This window comes from Schistocerca gregaria, chromosome 2 (genome assembly GCF_023897955.1).
Source record: "Schistocerca gregaria isolate iqSchGreg1 chromosome 2, iqSchGreg1.2, whole genome shotgun sequence".
Lineage (NCBI taxonomy): Eukaryota > Metazoa > Arthropoda > Insecta > Orthoptera > Acrididae > Schistocerca > Schistocerca gregaria.
The window spans coordinates 476195627-476216627 of record NC_064921.1 but is presented as its reverse complement, the minus strand read 5'-3'; the positions used below and the strand labels follow the sequence as shown (position 1 = coordinate 476216627).

The 21001-nt window shown below is 42.4% G+C and overlaps 1 protein-coding gene across 1 annotated transcript in view; it reads right to left on the bottom strand.

Annotated features, from left to right (window-relative positions):
- Positions 1–783, bottom strand: part of LOC126326837 (ankyrin repeat domain-containing protein 6-like) — a 638792-nt gene extending 638009 nt beyond the window's left edge. Inside the window, exon 1 of the mRNA XM_049995795.1 lies at positions 382–783. The gene's annotated coding sequence lies outside the window, so the exon portion shown is untranslated. The remainder of the gene's footprint in view (positions 1–381) is intronic.
- Positions 784–21001: the final 20218 nt, after the last annotated feature.

Genomic DNA, 21001 nt, shown 5'->3' with positions numbered 1-21001 from the left:
AACAGTTAATTACACACACACACAAAAATCATTTGTGTCCAATACGACTCTCACTTCCTTCGTAAAAGAAATCCCCTGGAGCAAAAGGAGCGGTTCAAAAAAAGACAAAATGAGCAAAAGGAATTTCCTCCTTTGCTCTTCTGGACGTTTACGAGCAGATGTTCCTCGAAACATTAAAACACTGTGTAAACAGTTTTGGTATTCATGTTGTTCCTCGAGAGAACGAATATAACAATTGCTATCACCTTACTTGACATCGACGGAAGAAAGCTTCTGCTATGATTATGTTGCTTTCTTTACCTTGCGTTGAAATTACCACAGCAAAACAGCACACAGTACAATAGTATGAAACATAAGTTACGATTCTGTTGCTTTCCTTACCTTGCGTTGAAATCACCGCGTCAAAGCAGCGCGCAGTACAGTACTATGAAACGACACTCCTTAAATGGCACAAATAATAGATGTTGCACGAGTGACACCGACACATTCTCACACAACACACCACCAAAGTAAGGTTACTCCGCTCTGTTAGGAGATGCGGGGCACTCCGCCTGACAGCGGTAGGGCGCGAAGCCGTACCGCTGTCTGCTAGTAGACCACACGCTCAGTCAACAAACGAATATGCACTCGAGTGTCGTCTGACCAGACAGACAAGTTAGCACATATGACTTAAACACCACACCACACTGCACTACACCAGAGCGCGAGTCACGGGACGCACGAGAGCCACGGGCGCTGGACTGAGGCGACGCAGCCTCGCTCCTCGGCAGGGGCGCTCGCACTGGCCGCCATCTTGGCATTCCTCCGCCGGCGCGCCGCGGGAGGAGAGAACCGGTCGGTGGGCGGCGGGCGGCGCGTACAGTCCCTGCCCCTCTGGCCGCATCTCAGTCGGCGCGCCGGACACACCGCCCAGCGCCGGGCTTCGGAGGGAGCGCACGGCCAAGAGCAACATATGCACACTGGCGCCTTGCGCTATGCACGCCGGCATCTCATACGGCGCGTACGACAGAGAGGGAACGTTGAAAAATAGAAGGGCATGGTGAAAAGTTCTCTGCTCGGCTTTGATGTCTATGAAATTTTATAATGTTGTTTCATGTTACGCAAAGACGTAATTAAATATGTATTAGACCCGTGGAAAAATTTTCTCTGTATGACATTTTAAGCTAGTCACATTGTGTTTCGTCCACATGGATGAGCTATAACAATATGCCATCAAAAAACTGGATAATTTTTTCTCAGATTTATTGACACGTTAGATCTGTATGTATAGTCAAGCTTTCAACTACGATTTTTGTCATCATCATCGGGATCTACCTGCTGAAGAACGTTGAAGAATACAAGAGCCAGATGAAAAGTTCTCGCCTTGGTGTCGAGGATCAGAGGGTGAAAAACTTAGCTTATTTCTCTGTGGCCTTTCGGCATCGTACAGCCGTTTTCATGTGCCATTAAGGATATAATCGCCGTCTCGGTTAAAGATATTGTAGTCAGAGTCGCGCTCTATGAAAATTACGCTTTGGTAGTTTTGGTACAGTACACAAATGACGTAGTAAATGGTAGGAGTACCGATAGTACTGGTAGAATTGGTAGGAAAAGAAACATAAATGAATGTGTAGGAGAGAAAAATTCTCTTCGTTTTGTGTGGTTTTTTGTTTTGCACATAATCAGAATCGCCCATCATTCAGTTTAATTCATTGCGTATATTATACCCTTAAAGAACACAAATTACATTTTACAAGTAACAAAAATTAGCTGATCTCATAACGTCTGTCCTTTTTTGCAGCCAAAGCAATTATTTTCGATGAAGTACAGTTCAAATGCACAAATATAAAAATGTATATAATTATTGTTATTTTGTATTCAATAGTCCGTTTTTCATCATTAAAGGGAAGAATTTCCTGTAATAAATGCGAAAGTTATTTATGAATAACAGAAATATGTTTTGTACAAGTTCGACGACGTATTGAAGCGATGTTTGCCATATTATTGTTTTTTATTCTTTTTTTATTTTACCTTTTTGTTGAGGAAATTGCGTTCTAGCGCCATATGATAAATCTGTATCTTTTTCTTTATTTTTACCACAATATCCCCCTGTTTCACTTGACAAACCAACAATTTTCGAATAAAACTTTAATTAAACTTTGACAGTTTCATTTATGCTATAAATACTCTTTATTCCTAAGGAACAGATGGGAGGGAAACTATTTGGAACAAAAATGTTCTGTAGGTTAACCAGCCCTTTATACAGGGTGAACATTAATGAAACCGACGAACTGGCTGGAAATGGATGGTGTGCTTTCAACGACAACAAATCGTCCAGGAACAAAATACAGAGGTGCATCGCATCCACGTTACAACAGATGTACAAAGTGGCTTTCATGAGATGCGATGCACGCTTTCTTAGGTCGGTCAAGAGGACTGGTGAAAGAAATCTCACAACTGCGATGCTCTGGTGCGAAAGCCATAGACAAAATCCTTCCCTCAGACGAAAATCCGCTACTGATAATCCTTGGACTCGTTGCAGGTGACAGGGATAGTAGCGGTTGTCATGCGGAACACACATAATCGTACTGTCTTACACCATGTTGGCGGGCCACTTGCCTGGAGCTTGTACTAGGGTTCGTCTGAATATCCTGTAGAACCCGGTACTCCAAATCTGATGTTCATACAATCCGCTGTCGCCCTGCACGTTCGTCTGTCTGAAAGGAACCATGACCACACAAACGCCCAAAATGGGCTTGAAATGTCGTGTGACGTGGTCGGCGTCCGCGAGGGTACTTGTACAGCCTCGCTGCCTCTCGACCGTTCCCATCTGCTTCGACCTGCACACACATCGTCTCGGCTTGTTCCCGACATGAATGCCGAACCATTATGCTGCTTACAGTACGCTGTGTAAACCACACAGCTGCAACACACAAGGAACACACGGCACGTGGTCAGAGGAACTTTCATTCGTCAGCGCCATCTACGAGCCAACGATGCATTTCCGGACACACGTCCGTAGGGCCTTTTTCCCTAGGATCATTTTTCCTCGAGTCAGGAATCCGTTACTGCTGTTTGTCAGTTTTATTAATGTAGACGATTCATCGCTTCCGGTTTTTAGGGGAATCTAGTAAAATACTGATAACACACGTAAAGAGAACGCTCGTTGTGAGGTAATGCCCGATAGAAAGGCAGCACACCAACCGAACCTACAGATTACATGGGTATGATCTTAACTGACGGAAGCTATTATGAAAACTATCGTAGTGTACGCTTACTTATAGTTGTCTACGGTAGCCTACGGTAGCTTTACAACTCTAGCACTTTCTGATCCCAACGGCTTCTTTGATGATAGAATCCCAGTAGGTAGATGCATGGGACAAGGTTGCGTTCAGCAACAGCAGATTTGTCGAAAACGTAATATTTAATGTAATGTCGGTGCTCTGTGCAGAGTTCTTAAATGTAGGTATAGAGTGACCAATATGACTGCTACCGAACTCATAAGAATTTTATACATTCCAGGAACATTGACACAAAGACGTCTTTTACTGCTGGCCGGAGTGGCCGAGCGGTTATAGACGCTACAGTCCGGAACCGCGCGACCGCTTCAGTCGCAGGTTCGAATCCTGCCTCGGGTATGGATGTGTGTGATGTCCTTAGGTTAGTTAGGTTTAAGTAGTTATAAGTTGTAGGGGACTGATGACCCCAGAAGTTAAGTCCCATAGTGCTCAGAGCCATTTCAACCATCTTTTATTAGGCGCAGTATCTCGCCAATTTTCTAGGACGATAAGAAAATTGACTGGTATACCTTATGTCGCTAGAATACTGTCTATATTATTTGTTACAGTTCCGAAATAAAGGAAGGAGATCTGTAGACTAATCGTCTTATAAAGATTATCTTCGTGTTTTAGTTTCTCAGAGGGGGCTAATTTAATGTCTCGTTCATGATAACGGTTCTTCCAAAACACCTTTTCTCATATCTGAATTTTGAATGGAATTGGTCTTTGACAGAAACAGATTTATGTATCAGCATGTTTAAAACTGCTCTCTTGGCTGGGTGATGAAAGTTTGCTATAAAGAGAGATAGCGCGAGCAGCTGATCAGATTTTTGTTCGTGCAAAACATGTAAAAATGGTAATTTCCTCTCTCTCTCTCTCTCTCTTCATCACGAGTGAACTTGACATTAGTAAGCATGAGCGTGGTCAGAGGGATGTAGAGGGTTCAAACCTCTTCAGAAACGTTGACAAAGCTATTAAAAAGAGGGGGAGAAATTGTCTTAAAATTGACTGCATTGTAGTATTTATCCCAAAATTACTATGTTGTGAAGCCGCGGCTATTGGCAGCATGGCGCAGTGTGCGACGGGAATACAGCAATGATGAGCCAATGTCGGCAACAGTATTGACACTAATAGGTGGACTGAGATTCAAATGAATGTTGTTTGTCTGGAGTCTTAGAAAGTCCAGGCAGCGCGTCAGGGTTACACTAATTGTCACAGTTGCTGAGATTGGGTGCAGTGAGAAAAGATTCGTTTACGCTGCAGCAGCTTGCAATTACTGTTGCCTTTACGCTTCCTGGAAGCTGTGATTATTGTGGTTATTATTGTGATGAATATTTTCTAAATACAGTTTTAAACATGGCTGTTACTCAGCAACCGTAAAGTAGCTTCAACAGAGGATTGGACAGCCAGCAGGTTGCAAATAACTGTTACGTGCATTGACCTAGGTTTGCTGCAGAACCCTCGAACATTTTCTCAGTTCGAATATAACTGAGAATCTTATGTCCACGAATCAGCATGGTTTTAGAAAGTGTCGCTCGTGAGAAACTCAGCTTGCCCTTTTCTCACACGATATACTAGAGCAATGGGCGAACGGCAACAGGTATATTCCATATTTCCAGATTTACGAAAAGCATTTGACATGGTGCCCCAGTGCAGGCTGCTAACGAAGGTACGAGCATATAACTGTTACGTGCATTGACAAAAATTATGCGAAGCGAAATGTAGAGTGAGGAGGGCTATGCGAGAGGCGTTCAATGAATTAGAAAGTAAAGTTCTATGTACTGACTCGGCAGAAAATCCTACGAAATTTTGGTCCTATGTCAAAGCGGTAGGTGGATCAAAACAAAACGTCCAGACACTCTGTGACCAAAATGGTACTGAAAAAGAGGATGACAGACTAAAGGCCGAAATACTAAATGTCTTCTTCCAAAGCTGTTTGACAGAGGAAGACTGCACTGTAGTTCCTTCTCTAGATTGTCGCACAGATGACAAAATGTTAGATATCGAAATAGACGACAGAGGGATAGAGAAACAATTAAAATCGCTCAAAAGAGGAAAGGCCGCTGGACCTGATGGGATACCACTTCGATTTTACACAGAGTACAAGAAGGAACTTACCCCCCTTCTTGCAGCGGTGTACCGTAAGTCTCTAGAAGAGCGAAGCGTTCCAAAGGATTGGAAAAGGGCACAGGTCATCCCCGTTTTCAAGAAGGGACGTCGAACAGACGTGCACAACTATAGACCTATATCTCTAACGTCGATCAGTTGTACAATTTTGGAACACATATTATGTTCGAGTATAATGACTTTTCTGGAGACTAGAAATCTACTCTGTAGGAATCAACATGAGTTACAAAAAAGACGGTCGTGTGAAACCCAGCTCGCGCTATTCGTCCACGAGACTCAGTGGGCCATAGACACGGGTTCACAGGTAGATGCCGTGTTTCTTGAAATCCGCAAGGCGTTTGACACAGTTCCCCACAGTCGTTTAGTGAACAAAGTAAGAGCATACGGACTATCAGACCAATTGTGTGATTGGATTGAGGAGTTCCTAGATAACAGAACGCAGCATGTCATTCTCAATGGAGAGAAGTCTTCCGAAGTAAGAGTGATTTCGGGTGTGCCGCAGGGGAGTGTCATAGGACCGTTGCTATTCACAATATACATAAATGACCTGGTGGATGACTTCGGAAGTTCACTGAGGCTTTTTGCAGATGATGCTGTGGTGTATCGAGAGGTTGCAACAATGAAAAATTGTAATGAAATGCAGGAGGATCTGCAGCGAATTGACGCATGGTGCAGGGAATGGCAATTGAATCTCAATGTAGACAAGTGTAATGTGCTGCGAATACATAGAAAGATAGATCCCTTATCATTTAGCTACAAAATAGCAGGTCAGCAACTGGAAGCAGTTAATTCCATAAATTATCTGGGAGTACGCATTAGGAGTGATTTAAAATGGAATGATCATATAAAGTTGATCGTCGGTAAAGCAGATGCCAGACTGAGATTCATAGGAAGAATCCTAAGGAAATGCAATCCGAAAACAAAGGAAGTAGGTTACAGTACGCTTGTTCGCCCACTGCTTGAATACTGCTCAACAGTGTGGGATCCGTACCAGATAGAGTTGATAGAAGCGATAGAGAAGATCCAACGGAGAGCAGCGCGCTTCGTTACAGGATCATTTAGTAATCGCGAAAGCGTTACTGAGATGATAGATAAACTCCAATGGAAGACTCTGCAGGAGAGACGCTCAGCAGCTCTGTACGGGCTTTTGTTAAAGTTTCGAGAACATACCTTCACCGAAGAGTCAAGCAATATGTTGCTCTCTCCTACGTATATCTCGCGAAGAGACCATGAGGATAAAATCAGAGAGATTAGAGCCCACACAGAAGCATACTGACAATCCTTCTTTCCACGAACAATACGAGAGTGGAATACAAGGGAGAACCGATAGAGGTACTCAGGGTACCCTCCGCCACACACCATCAGGTGGCTTGCGGAGTATGGATGTAGATGTAGATATGGAAGAAGAAGTTCACAGATATGTGAGTGGCTCGAAGACTTCTTAAGTAATCGAATCCAGTATGTTGTTCCCGACGGCAAGTGTTCGTCAGAGACAAGGGTGTAGTCAGGGTTGCCCCTGGGAAGTGTGTTAGAGTCGCTGTTGATCTCTATATATAGGAATGATTTGGCGGGCAGGGTGGGCAGCAATCTGCGGTTGTTTACTGATGAAGCCGTGGTGTACGATAAGGTGCTACAGTTTGATTGTAGGAAGATACAAGGCGACTTAGACAAAATATCCAACTGATGTGTTGAATGGCAGGTAGTCTTAAATGTGAAAAAATGAAAGTTAATGCGGTTGATTTCAAATGGCTCTCAGCACTATGGGACTTAACATCTGCGGTCAACAGTCCCCTAGAACTTAGGACTATTTAAAACTAACTAACCTATCGACATAACACACTTCCATGCCCGAGGTAGGATTCGAACCTGCGACCGTAGCGGTCGCGCGGTTCCAGATTGAAACGCCTAGAACCGCTCGACCACTCCGGCCGGTAATGCGGATGAGTAGGAAGATGTTCGGTTACATTCTTGACAAAGTCGAGTCGTTTAAATATCTGCGTGTAACTTTGCAAAGCGGTGTGAGATGGAACGAGCATGTGAGAACTGTTGTAGGGAAGGCGAATGGTCGACTTCAGATTATTGGTAGAATTTTAGGGAAGAGTGGTTCACCTGTAAAGGAGACCGCATATAGGACGCTGGTGCGACCTATTCTTAGGTACTGCTCAAGTGTTTGGCATCCATACCAGGTCGGATTGAAGGAAGATATCGAAGCAGTTCAGAGGGGGGCTGCTAGACTTTTTACCGGTAGGTTCCAACAACACGTAAGTGTTGTGGAGATTCTTCGGGAACTCAAATGGGAATCCCTGGAGAGAAGGCGACCTTCTTTTCGAGAAACGCTTCTGAAAAAAATTAGAGAATCGGCATTTGAAGCTGACTGCCGAACGACTGTACACCGGCAACATATGTTGCGCGTAAGGATCACGAAGATAATATGCGAGAAATTATGGCTCATATCGAGGCATATAGACAGTCGTTTGTCCCTCGCTCTTTGCGAGCGGAACAGGATAAGAAATGTCTAGTAGTGGTACATGGTACCCTCCGCCACGCTCCGTAAGGCAGATTGCGAAGCATCTATGTAAATGTAGGTGTAGATGTACCTCGCAGCTTCTACTGGGTTCACCATTCCTGTTCGGCTCTATACTACCTATTTTATATCAAATATTTCTTTACCAAACGAGAAATTAATCCTAATCTTCAATCAGTACTCTTTAACACTCCATTGTGATTCACAAAACTACCGTCCAATATCTTTGACATCGGGCTCTTGATGAATCTTAGAATAATCTGAGCTCAAACGTAATGAGGCATCTTAAACAGAATCACCTCCTCAATGCCAATCAGCATGAATCCCGAAAACATCGATCATGTGAAACCCAACGGGCACTTTTTTCAAAAGAAATACTGAAATCTTTGGATCAAGATAGTCAGGTGGATGCAGTGTTTCTTGATTTCCGAAACACATTTCACTTAGTACCACGCCTACGCTTATTGTCAAAAGCACGAACGAACGCGTGGAGCATCAATTGGAATTTGTGACTGGAATGAGGACTTTCTGGTAGGGAGGACACAGCATGTTACGTTGGATGGAGAGTCATCGTCAGACGAACGAATTCAGGTGTGCCCCAGGGCAGTGCGTTGGGACCTTTGCTGTTTATGTTGTATATTAATGACCTTACAGACAATATGAATAGTAACCCCAGGCATTTTTGCAGATGACACAGTTGTTTATGGTGAACTATTATCTGAAAGGAGCTGCTCATGAGATTTCAAAGTGGTGCAAATATTGGCAACTTTTGTTAAATGTTCAGAAATACAAAATTATGCACTTCACGAAACGAAAACATTGTAGTATCTTATGACTATAATATCAATGAGTCACTGTTGAAATCGGCCAACTCACGCAATTACCTCTGTCTGACATTTTGTAGGAATATGAAATGGAATGATCACTTGGGCTCAGTTGTGAGTAACGGCAGGTGGTAAACTACGGTTTATTGGTAGAATACTGGGGCAGTGCAATCAGTCTACAAAGGAGATTGATTACAAATCAGTCGTGCAACCGATTCTATGTTGTGTCGGTCCTGTGCCAAATGGGGCTAATGGGGGATATACACAGAAGGGCAGCACAGATGGTCACAAGTTTTTGTAATCCTTGGGAGAGTGTCACAGAGATACTGATGGAACTGAACTAGCAGACTCTTGAAGATAAACTAACCCTACAAATCTAGTAACAAAGTTTCAAGAACCGGCTTGAAATGATAACTGTAGGAATATACTACATCCCGCCTCTATCGCTCACAAACAATTTCACTGGATAATTTCGGTATTGTTCAGCTTCAAACGAATATGGGATGCTCTTAACCAATCTCTTGTACCCTACATCCTGGATGATGGCTAATAACCGAAACCGGTAGGTGACTAATAGGACAAATAAACAGCTGATGGTTAAAACGCATGTTATAAAATACTTTACGGCTGTTTGACCTCACCTTATGGAAACATTACAGGTACCTCAATACGTTTTGGTCGTTCAACGCTACTGTGAATTGCAACATCAGATTTGAAAATCTACTTTGCATAATTAACACGCTATCTATCTCCGATAGGAAGATGATCCGAAATTTCACTTGAGCTATCCAGTCATTATTCTATTTCATCACCATTTATACTATCGATTTCGAAAATTACTTTGTAACGTCAGGAACAACAGCTCTTTTAAAAAAATCGGTTTCTTCACCTCGTTTTTCATGTAAAATTGTGATGCGTCTTTCCCCACAAAACAAAGTTTGTTTTAAAGTAAAATTTTTGAATTGACTATCGACAAATGTGAGACTGATTTTCCACTTTACTCCTTCTAGCTCAATGACCTACATCTACACCTACATCCACACGGATACTGTGCAAATTACATTTAAGTGCCTGGCAGAGAGTTCATCGAACCATCTTCACAATTCTCTATTATTCCAATCTCGTATAGCGCGCGGAAAGAACGAACACCTATATCTTTCCGTACGAGCTCTAATTTCCCTTATTTTATCGTGGTGATCGTTTCTCCCTATGTATGCCGGTGTCAACAAAATATTTTCGCCGGTGTCAACAAAATATTTTCACATTCGCAGAAGAAAGCTGGTGGTTGGAATTTCGTGAGAAGATTCCGTCGCAACGAAAAACGCCGTTCTATTCATGATGTCCAGCCCAAATCCTGTATCTTTTCCGTGACGCCCTCTCCCATACTTCGCGATAATACAAAACGTCTTGCCCTTCTTTAAACGTTTTCGATGTACTCTGTCAGTCCTACCTGGTAAGGATCCCACACCGCGCAGCAGTATTCCAAAAGAGGACGGACAAGCGTAGTGTAGACAGTCTTCTTCGTAGATCTGTTACATTTTCTAAGTGTCCTGCCAATAAAACGCAGTCTTTGGTTAGCCTTCCCCACAACGTTTTCTATGTGTTCCTTCCAATTTAAGTTCTTCGTAATTGTAATACCTAAGTATTTAGTTGAATTTACGGCTTTTAGATTAGACTGATTTATCGTGTAACCTAAGTTTAACGAATTCCTTTTAGCACTCATGTGGATGACCTCACTGTTTTCGTTATTTAGGGTCAACTGCCACTTTTCGCACCATTCAAATATGTTTTCTAAATCGTTTTACAATTTGTTTTGATCTTCTGAAGATTTTATTTGTCAATAAGCGATAGCGTCATCTGCAAACAATCTAAGACGACTGTTCATATTGTCTCCCAAATCGTTTATATAGATAAGGAACAACAAAGGGCCTATAACACTACCTTGGGGAACGCCAGAAATCACTTCTGTTTTACTCGATGACTTTCCGTCAATTACTATGAAATGTGACCTCTCTGACAGGAAATCACAAATCCAGTTACATAACTGAGACGATATTCCATAAGCATGCAATTTCGCTACACCCCGCTTGTGTGGTACAGTGTAAAAAGCATTCTTGAAATCCAGAATTACGGAATCGAGCTAAAATCCCTTATCAATACCTCTCAACACTTCATGTGAATAAAGAGCTAGTTGTGTTTCACAGGAACGATGTTTTCTAAACCCATGTTGACTGTGTGTCAATAGACAGTTTTCTTCGAGGTAATTCATAATGTTTGAACATAATATATGTTCCAAAATCCTGCTGCATATCGACGTTAACGATATGGGCCAGTAATTTAGTGGATTACGCCTACTAAAAATGGCTCTGAGCACTATGGGACTTAACATCTGAGGTCATCACTCCCCTAGAACTCAGAACTACTTAAACTTAACTAACCTAAGGACATCACACACATCCATTCCCGAGGCAGGATTCCAACCTGTGACCGTAGCGGTTGCGCGGTCCCGGACTGAAGCGCCTAGAACCGAACGGCCACCGCGGCCGGCTACTCCTACTACCTTTCTTGAATATTGGTGTGACCCGTGCAACTTTCCAGTCTTTGGGTACTGTTCTTTGGTCGAGCGAACTGTTGTATATGATTGTTAAGTACGGAGCTAATGCATCAGCATATTCCGAAAGGAAACTAATAGGTACAGAGTCTGGACCAGAAGACTTGCTTTTATTAAGTGATTTAAGTTGCTTCGCTACTCCGAGGATATTAACTTCTACGTTACTCATGTTGGGAGCTGTTTTCGATTCGAATTCTGGAATATTTATTTCGTCTTCTTTTATGAAGGCATTTCGCAAGGCTGTGTTTAGTAACTCTGCTTTGGCAGCTCTGTCTTCGATAGTATCTCCATTGCTATTGCGCAGAGAATGCATTGATTATTTCTTGCCGCTAACATAATTCACATACGACCAGAATCTCTTTGGATTTTCTGCCAAGTTTCGAGACAAAGTTTCGTTGTGGAAACTGCTATAAGCATCTTGCATTGAAGTCAGCGCTAAATTTCAAGCTTTTGTAAAACATCGCCAATCTTGGGGATTTTGCTTCTGTTTAAATTTGGCATGTTTGTTTCGTTGTTTTTGCAACAGTGTTCTAACCCTTTCTGTGTACCAAGGAGGATCCGCTCCGTCGTTTGTTAATGTATTTGGTATAAATCTCTCAATTGCTGCCGATAGTATTTATTTGATTTCAAGTCACTCTGGTCTACACTTATATTAATAATTTGGAAGGAATGAGTGGAGATTGTCGCTCAGGAAGACGTCAAGCAAATTTTTATCTGCTTTTTTGAATAGATGTACTTTTCGCTTATTTTTGGAGGATTGGGGGATTACAATATTCAATCTAGCTACGACAACCCTGTGTTCACTAATTCCTGTGTCAGTTTTGATGCTCATTATGAACTCAGGATTATTTGTTGCTAAGAGGTAAAGTGTGTTTTCACAACCGTTTACTATTCGCGTGGGCTCATTAACTAACTGCTCGAAATAATTTTCAGAGAATGCGTTTAGCACGATTACGGATGATATTTTATGCGTACGTTCGGGATTAAACATATATTTTCGCCAAAATATCGAGGGTAAATTAAAGTCACCACCAATTATTATCGTATGAGCCGGGTACGTGTTTGAAATCAAACTCAAGTTTTCTTTGAACCTGTCAGCAATTGTATCATCTGAATTCGTAGGTCGGTAAAAGGATCCTATTATTATTTTATTCCCGTTGCCAACAATGACCTCTGTCCATACTAACTCACAGGAAGTATCTACTTCAATTTCGCGACAAGTTAAACTACTTCTAACAGCAACAAACACACCACCGCCAACCGTGTTTAGCCTATCCTTTCGGAACACCGTTAGCGTCTTCGCAAAAAATTTCGGCTGAACTTATATCCGGCTTCAGCCAGCTTTCAGTGCCTAAAACGATTTCAGCATCAGTGCTTTCTATTAGCGCTTGGAGCTCTGGTAATTTCCCAACTCAGATATGACAATTTACAACTGTTGTACCGATGGTTCCTGTATCTACTTTCTTCCTGTGTTCGGCCTGAACACTTGGTGACTCAAGCCCTTCTAATGTTTTCCCAAGACCCTCTAAGCTAAAAAATCGCCCAGTCCACGCCACACAGCCCCTATGCTACCCGTGTAGCCGCCTCCTGCGTATAGTGGACACCTGACCTATTCAACGGAACCCGAAACCCAACCACCCTTCGGCGCAAGTCGAGGAATCTGCAGCCTGCACGGTCGCAGGACCGTCTGAGCCTCTGATTCAGACCCTCCACTCGGCTCTGTACCAGAGGTGCGCAATCGGTCCTGTCGACTATGCTGCAAATGGTCAGCTCTGCTTTCATCTTGCAAGCAAGACTGGCAGCCTTTACCGCTTCTGTTAGCCGCTCGAAACTACAGAGACTCTTTTCTGATCCAAAGTGACACACATCATTGTTACCGACGTGAGCAACCACCTGATGATGGCGGCACCCTGTGCTCTTCATGGCATCCGGGAGGACCCTTTCCACATCTGGAATGGCCCCACCCGGTATGCACACGGAGTGTACATTGGTTTTCTTTCCCTTCTTGTCAGCCAAGTCCTTACGGGGCCCCATGACGCGCCTAACGTTGGATCTCCCAACTACCAACATTCCCACCCTCTGTCGTTGCCCGGGTCTTACAGGCTTAGTGGCTTTCCTCTGAAACAGGACAGGCGACAGCATCTGGCTCAGCGACTGATGAAAACACAGAAACTGTGTGAAACAATACGTAGAGATTCCAAAACCTAACTACCGAAGCACTCAGGTGAAACTAAATATTTCGTCCCTGATTAGAAACTTTCAATATGTCACAAAATCAGATTTCCTTCACTTTCACGAACAACACCAGCAGCAGAGTTCATCAAAGCAACACGTCTGCCAGGCTTGTCAGTTTTCAATAAAAGAAACAGCAGAGAGCACAAGATTCTGACAGTGGAACAACAGAATCCAGAGAATGATTGTACTGTACATCTACATCTACATGACTACTCTGCAATTCACATTTAAGTGCTTGGCAGAGGGTTCATCGAACCACAATCATACTATCTCTCTACTATTGCACTCCCGAACAGCGAGCGGGAAAAACGAACACCTAAACCTTTCTGTTCGAGCTCTGATTTCTCTTATTTTATTTTGATGATCATTCCTACCTATGTAGGTTGGGCTCAACAAAATATTTTCGCATTCGGAAGAGAAAGTTGGTGACTGAAATTTCGTAAAAAGCTCTCGCCGCGACGAAAAACGTCTATGCTGTAATGACTTCCATCCCAACTCGTGTATCATATCTGCCACACTCTCTCCTCTATAACGCGATAATACAAAACGAGCTGACCTTCTTTGCACCCTCTCGATGTCCTCCGTCAATCCCACCTGGTAAGGATCCCACACCGCGCAGCAATATTCTAACAGAGGACGAACGAGTGTAGTGTAAGCTGTCTCTTTAGTGGACTTGTTGCATCTTCTAAGTGTCCTGCCAATGAAACGCAACCTTTGGCTCGCCTTCCCGACAATATTATCTATGTGGTCCTTCCAACTGAAGTTGTTCGTAATTTTAACACCCAGATACTTAGTTGATTTGACAGCCTTGAGAATTGTATTATTTACCGAGTAATCGAATTCCAACGGATTTCTTTTGGAACTCATGTGGATCATCTCACACTTTTCGTTATTTAGCGTCAACTGCCACCTGACACACCATACAGCAATCTTTTCTAAATCGCTTTGCAGCTGATACTGGTCTTCGGATGACCTTACTAGACGGTAAATTACAGCATCATCTGCGAACAACCTAAGAGAACTGCTCAGATTGTCACCCAGGTCATTTATATAGATCAGGAACAGTAGAGGTCCCAGGACGCTTCCCTGGGGAACACCTGATATCACTTCAGTTTTACTCGATGATTTGCCGTCTATTACTACGAACTGCGACCTTCCTGACAGGAAATCACGAATCCAGTCGCACAACTGACACGATATCCCATACCGCCGCAGCTTGATTAGAAGTCGCTTGTGAGGAACGGTGTCAAAAGCTTTCCGGAAATCTAGAAATACGGAATCAACTTGAGATCCCCTGTCGATAGCGGCCATTACTTCGTGTGAATAAAGAGCTAGCTGCGTTGCACAAGAGCGGGTGTTTTCTGAAGCCATGCTGATTACGTGTCAATAGATCGTTCTCTTCGAGGTGATTCATAATGTTTGAATACAGTATATGCTCCAAAACCCTACTGCAAACCGACGTCAATGATATAGGTCTGTAGTTAAATGGATTACTCCTACTACCCTTCTTGAACACTGGTGCGACCTGCGCAATTTTCCAATCTGTAGGTACAGATCTATCGGTGAGCGAGCAGTTGTATATGAGTGCTAAGTAGGGAGCTATAGTATCAGCGTAATCTGAAAGGAACCTAATCGGTATACAATCTGGACCTGAAGACTTGCCCGTATCAAGCGATTTGAGTTGCTTCGCAACCCCTAAGGTATCTACTTCTAAGAAACTCATGCTAGCAGATGTTCGTGTTTCAAATTCTGGAATATTCCATTCGTCTTCCCTGGTGAAGGAATTTCGGAAAACTGCGTTCAATAACTCCGCTTTAGCGGCACAGTCGTCGATAACAGTACCATCGGCACTGCGCAGCGAAGGTATTGACTGCGTCTTGCCGCTTGTGTACTTTACATACGACCAGAATTTCTTCGGATTTTCTACCAAATTTCGAGACAATGTTTCGTTGTGGAACCTATTAAAGGCATCTCGCATCGAAGTACGTGCCAAATTTCGCGCGTCTGTAAATTTTAGCCCATCTTCAGGATTTCGCGTTCTTCTGAACTTCGCATGCTTTTTCCGTTGCCTCTGCAACAGCGTTCGGACCTTTTTTGTGTACCACGGGGGATCCGTTCCATCTCTTACCAATTTATGAGGTATGAATATCTCAATTGCTGTTGCTACTATATCTTTGAATTTGAGCCACATCTCGTCTACATTCGCATAGTCAGTTCGGAAGGAATGGAAATTGTCTTTTAGGAAGGCTTCTAGTGGCACTTTATCCGCTTTTTTAAATAAAATTATTTTGCGTTTGTTTCTGATGGATTTGGAAGAAGTACATAAACGAAACAACAAAAGTGAAAACTGGAAAACTACCATTCAATGGAAAGTTAAAATTTGTCATTCATTAACCACGTGATTTCCATAAAACTGATACATACTGATATTTACTAACACTACGTTTTTTGACACTGTCTTTGTCTTTTTGAAAACGCATTTTAATGTACTACAAGGATTCTCCCAGAAATGTTTCCATCAAATCGGTAGTTCCAAGAATAGTGTACGTTATGTAGTAGCGAAACAAGTGTTATCCAAAGGCGAAAATCTGGCATTTTCTGGTGTAGCGTGGAAGGCATGGGAGTAACGTTTCGCGAAAGCGTAATACTAGAGCGTGCTGAAAAGTAAAGTCTCCGAATTTTTTATGTGAAAACTCAAAGCTTTTTAAGTAAGCCAAACGCTGTTAACATTTTACACCATTTTCATATTTGCAGCACCTTGCCGTTAGGGGGCTTCGAATTGTAGCTTGAAACATGACGGTGTGTAACTTAATATGTTGTTGCGTGACCAAGAGTGTGCTCTAATCGAGTTTCGAACTCTAAGAGTTTGTCCATACACAGAGCAACCCCTCCTTCAGCATGACAATACCAGACCACACACGAGCACTGCGACATCTGCAACAATCCGACACCTTGGGTTCACCGTCATAGATCATCCTCCATAGAGCCGCGACAACGCCCCAAACGACTTTCATCAGGTATTAAAATTTAAAGAGCCCCTTCGAGGATTTCGCTTTGATAGTAATGAAGCGGTGCAAACAGATGTGACATTGTGGGTTCGTCAACAAAATTAAACATTCTACAGTGACAATATCAAGAAACAGATCTCTCTTTGGGAGAAATGTGTTCTTCACCAGGGTGACTATGTTGAGAAATAAATATGTGGACACGAAGAATAAAGATGCAGAATGCTAATAATAGGGACGTAGACACTGGGAGGGGACGAGGGGTCCAAACAACCCCCTCCCCTCCCCCCACAAAGACACACGAAGCAATGAAGTCTTTTTAAGTAGGTTTAAATGTTCAAAGACTCTCACGTTAAAATATGACAATTATTAGTTTAATGAATACGAAATTAAATTTTGCAAAGTCTGGCAGCAGCGAGAAGTGGCGCTATGTCTATGAGTTGTCGATGCAAGCTGAGCTTCGGCTCCCTACTTGTTATTGCTACATGTCGGTGCACTACGTTCCGACTTCTTATGTTTACGACTGCAGCCAACTTCAGTGCCCCAATAGCTGTAGTGCTATAGCGCAGAGAACCCGTGTCGTGTGTCAACTGAAAAATAAATAGTGTGCCGGTAACGAATGTGTTTGAACATGGAGAACTCTATGATATCTTTTCATATAACCTTGTTACTGCAGTGTGTAATTTATGGCATAGCTGCTGATTATTTTCGTGCACACGTACCTGAAGTTGCATCAATTTCTAGGAGACAGACAACATTTCCCCTCTTAAGTCCCTCCTCAACGTGTCAACAAGATTCTCCTTCCTGTTTTCTCCGTAACTCATGCTCCACTCGGGTCGAATCTTAACTTAGTACCGACAACTAATACCGAATTCTATCGAAATCTATGGAGTGGAACTATTGCAGCTGAGATTACTAGAACTTGAAATAAAAGAAACATGGCTGACGCAACGTGGTAGTCACAAAAACTTGAAGACTTTTTAATCCCTTAGACTTTAGAGTGTATCAGAGTTTCATTCATAGTGATGCAACAATGATATACGTAATACATAACTTAGACCTTTTTCAATGGCGTAATGACACCGAGAAGCCGTGTCCTAGGATCGCTAACCAACGACTGAGTGTGTGTTTACATGAATGCTAAATGATGAATAGTCTGTGGAAGTTTTAAAACGATCGTCACGCAGATGGAAAGGATAAAGTTGCAGTGCTTAGAGTGACTGAGATTGTGTTGATTGTTGAGTTCACCTGAAGTGATATTTCAGGGTAAGTTTTTTTATTTATATTTCGGAAGAATGTAATGTTGTTGAATACTTGCGATAGTTGAATCACGCTAACCTTACATGACAACAAATATAACTTCTGTATCATCCACTCAATATTAAAATTAGGTTGTTACCATTTTAATAAACTACAAATCGTTTGTTTCTAATGGTCATTTAAATGCAATAAAGATAAGGGTAATGCTCCATAAGACAGACCCATTAGTGAAAAAAACACTTGAAGAGTGGAAATGTGACTGCAGAAACTAACATTTTGTTTGAGAGAAGCTGTGGAAGCAGATGAAGACACTAAAGAAGGCCTGGGTATTCTGGGGTCTGTTGCTACAAAGAGTTTCGGGACTGTTTGTGAGAGAGCAACCGAAATTTATCAACAGCCGGACGTTTCAGACTTGGTTTTCCGGGTGGTCAAGATACAAAAAAACAGACCGTACTGCTTGATGCATGAGCCTGAACAGTACTACCGACGGGCGATTTGTATCTCATTTTTCGATTGTTTTATAATAAAGTTTAAGTTTACAGAACATAAGGAACTGATCGATGGATTTTCTTCACTGTTCCCAATTTCAGCTAGAGAAGTACTTTAAATAGAGAAGAATGAAATGAGTTAAAGGCCTTATTCGGATTCTATATTGAAGAAATGGAACGTGGATTTCACGACGTTCTTGGTGAATTACATTTCTGGTGTAAGAAATCTGTGGAAACAGATTTCATACCGTCGTGAGCCATGAAAGCACTGTAAATATACTACAAAGGCATGTATCCAAATATCAACAACCTGACCACACTTCCTATAACTACAGCCACAGCAGAGAGGTCATCTCCACTCTAAAGAGAATCAAGACATTATCGCGAAAAACAAGAGGACAGGCAAGTTTGAAGTTTATTGCTTCGCATTACGTCATATAACAATTATTACAGTATCTTTTATTAATATTTATATGTTGTAAAAGTAAATAATGTATGTTTCTGTGTCAATTTGGGGCGGTGGGTGGATTAATATCAGTCGTCGCCGTTTTTACAAGTGTCTGAAAACTATTTTTGTGGTCAGCCAGAAAGTGATGAGAACATACTGACCATAATTTACAATCTGCAGCCCCCATTATTCTTGTGCTCACTGAAAGAAAATTTTCCTATTCAGCGGGATCAGGAACTATGACCATAAATAAAAGATTTGAGTTCTAATTGATTAATATATTCAGCGAAAGTTCACACTAACAAACATAATAATATTCCTGATAACAATAATATTGTCCCTATCAGAAACAGTAGTATTAGCAGTTCAGAGGCGTTCTCTGCAGTAAATTCCACGTAAAATGGTCTATCGCCCTGACTCCTAATCATATGTTCGAGTATAATGACTTTTCTGGAGACTAGAAATCTGCTCTGTAGGAATCAGCATGGGTTTTTAAAAAGACGGTCGTGTGAAACCCAGCTCGCGCTATTCGTCCACGAAACTCAGAGGGCCATAGACACGGGTTCACAGGTAGATGCCGTGTTTCTAGACTTCCGCAAGGCATTTGACACAGTTCCCCACAGTCGTTTAATGAACAAAGTAAGAGTATACGGACTATCAGACTAATTGTGTGATTGCATTGAAGAGTTCCTAGATAACAGAGCGCAGCATGTCATTCTCAATGGAGAGAAGTTTTCCGAAGTAAGAGTGATTTCGGGTGTGCCGCAGGGGAGTGTCATAGGACCGTTGCTATTCACAATATACATAAATGACCTGGTGGATGACATCGGAAGTTCACTGAGGCTTTTTGCAGATGATGCTGTGGTGTATCGAGAGGTTGCAACAATGAAAAATTGTAATGAAATGCAGGAGGATCTGCAGCGAATTGACGCATGGTGCAGGGAATGGCAATTGAATCTCAATGTAGACTAGTGTAATGTGCTGCGAATACATAGAAAGTTAGATCCCTTATCATTTAGCTACAAAATAGCAAGTCAGCAACTGGAAGCAGTTAATTCGATAAATTATCTGGGAGTCCGCATTAGGAGTGATTTAAAATGGAATGATCATATAAAGTTGATCGTCGGTAAAGCAGATGCCAGACTGAGATTCATTGGAAGAATCCTAAGGAAATGCAATCCGAAAACAAAGGAAGTAGGTTACAGTACGCTTGTTCGCCCACTGCTTGAATACTGCTCAACAGTGTGGGATCCGTACCAGATAGAGTTGATAGAAGCGATAGAGAAGATCCAACGGAGAGCAGCGCGCTTCGTTACAGGATCATTTAGTAATCGCGAAAGCGTCACGGAGATGATAGATAAACTCCAGTGGAAGACTCTGCAGGAGAGACGCTCAGTCGCTCGGTACGGGCTTTGGTTAAAGTTTCGAGAACATACCTTCACCGAAGAGTCAAGCAGTATATTGCTCCCTCCTACGTATATCTCGCGAAGCGACCATGAGGATAAAATCAGAGAGATTAGAGCCCACACAGAAGCATACTGACAATCCTTCTTTCCACGAACAATACGAGACTGGAATAGAAGGAAGAACCGATAGAGGTACTCAGGGTACCCTCCGCCACACACCGTCAGGTGGCTTGTGGAGTAAGGATGTAGATGTAGATAAAAGTTAATTTCTCGCTACAAAAGTGGAAAATAATCCCACCACTTGCCATGCTGGTTTGTCAACATTACAGGCAACACAGAAACAGTGACTTCGTGAATGCTAAGCGATCAAGGATGGTATTTAGTCCTCGCGAGTTCACTTCCTATTTTTCCGGAAAACGCTTTTGGTAGGTACCTAGCTCTAAAATCGTCCGAAACACAGCGCATATTGGCGTTTCACTGGCGCACACAGATTGATAGCTCGGTGCGAAATGTCTCCCTCATTGCCTCTGTGGCAGTATTTATAAATGGACGCAGCGGACCGCCGAATGGAATATCCGCTGTCAAAAGCCCTCGGGACAAGCAGCAACGTCTAAATGGCTCTTACCTTGGACACGTATTAATTAATATCTCTGTTGTGCAACAATTTACAATATTCACAATTTTTATATAATTAAAGTGAAGTTGGCTTCAGTTACTGGAAAAGTTTCAGCTTAAGTGCATTTAAACTTTGCCGGCTAGAACTTTTAGAACGGAACCAACAGTAGAACATGACCTCCAAACTACCTCTTTTAAGAG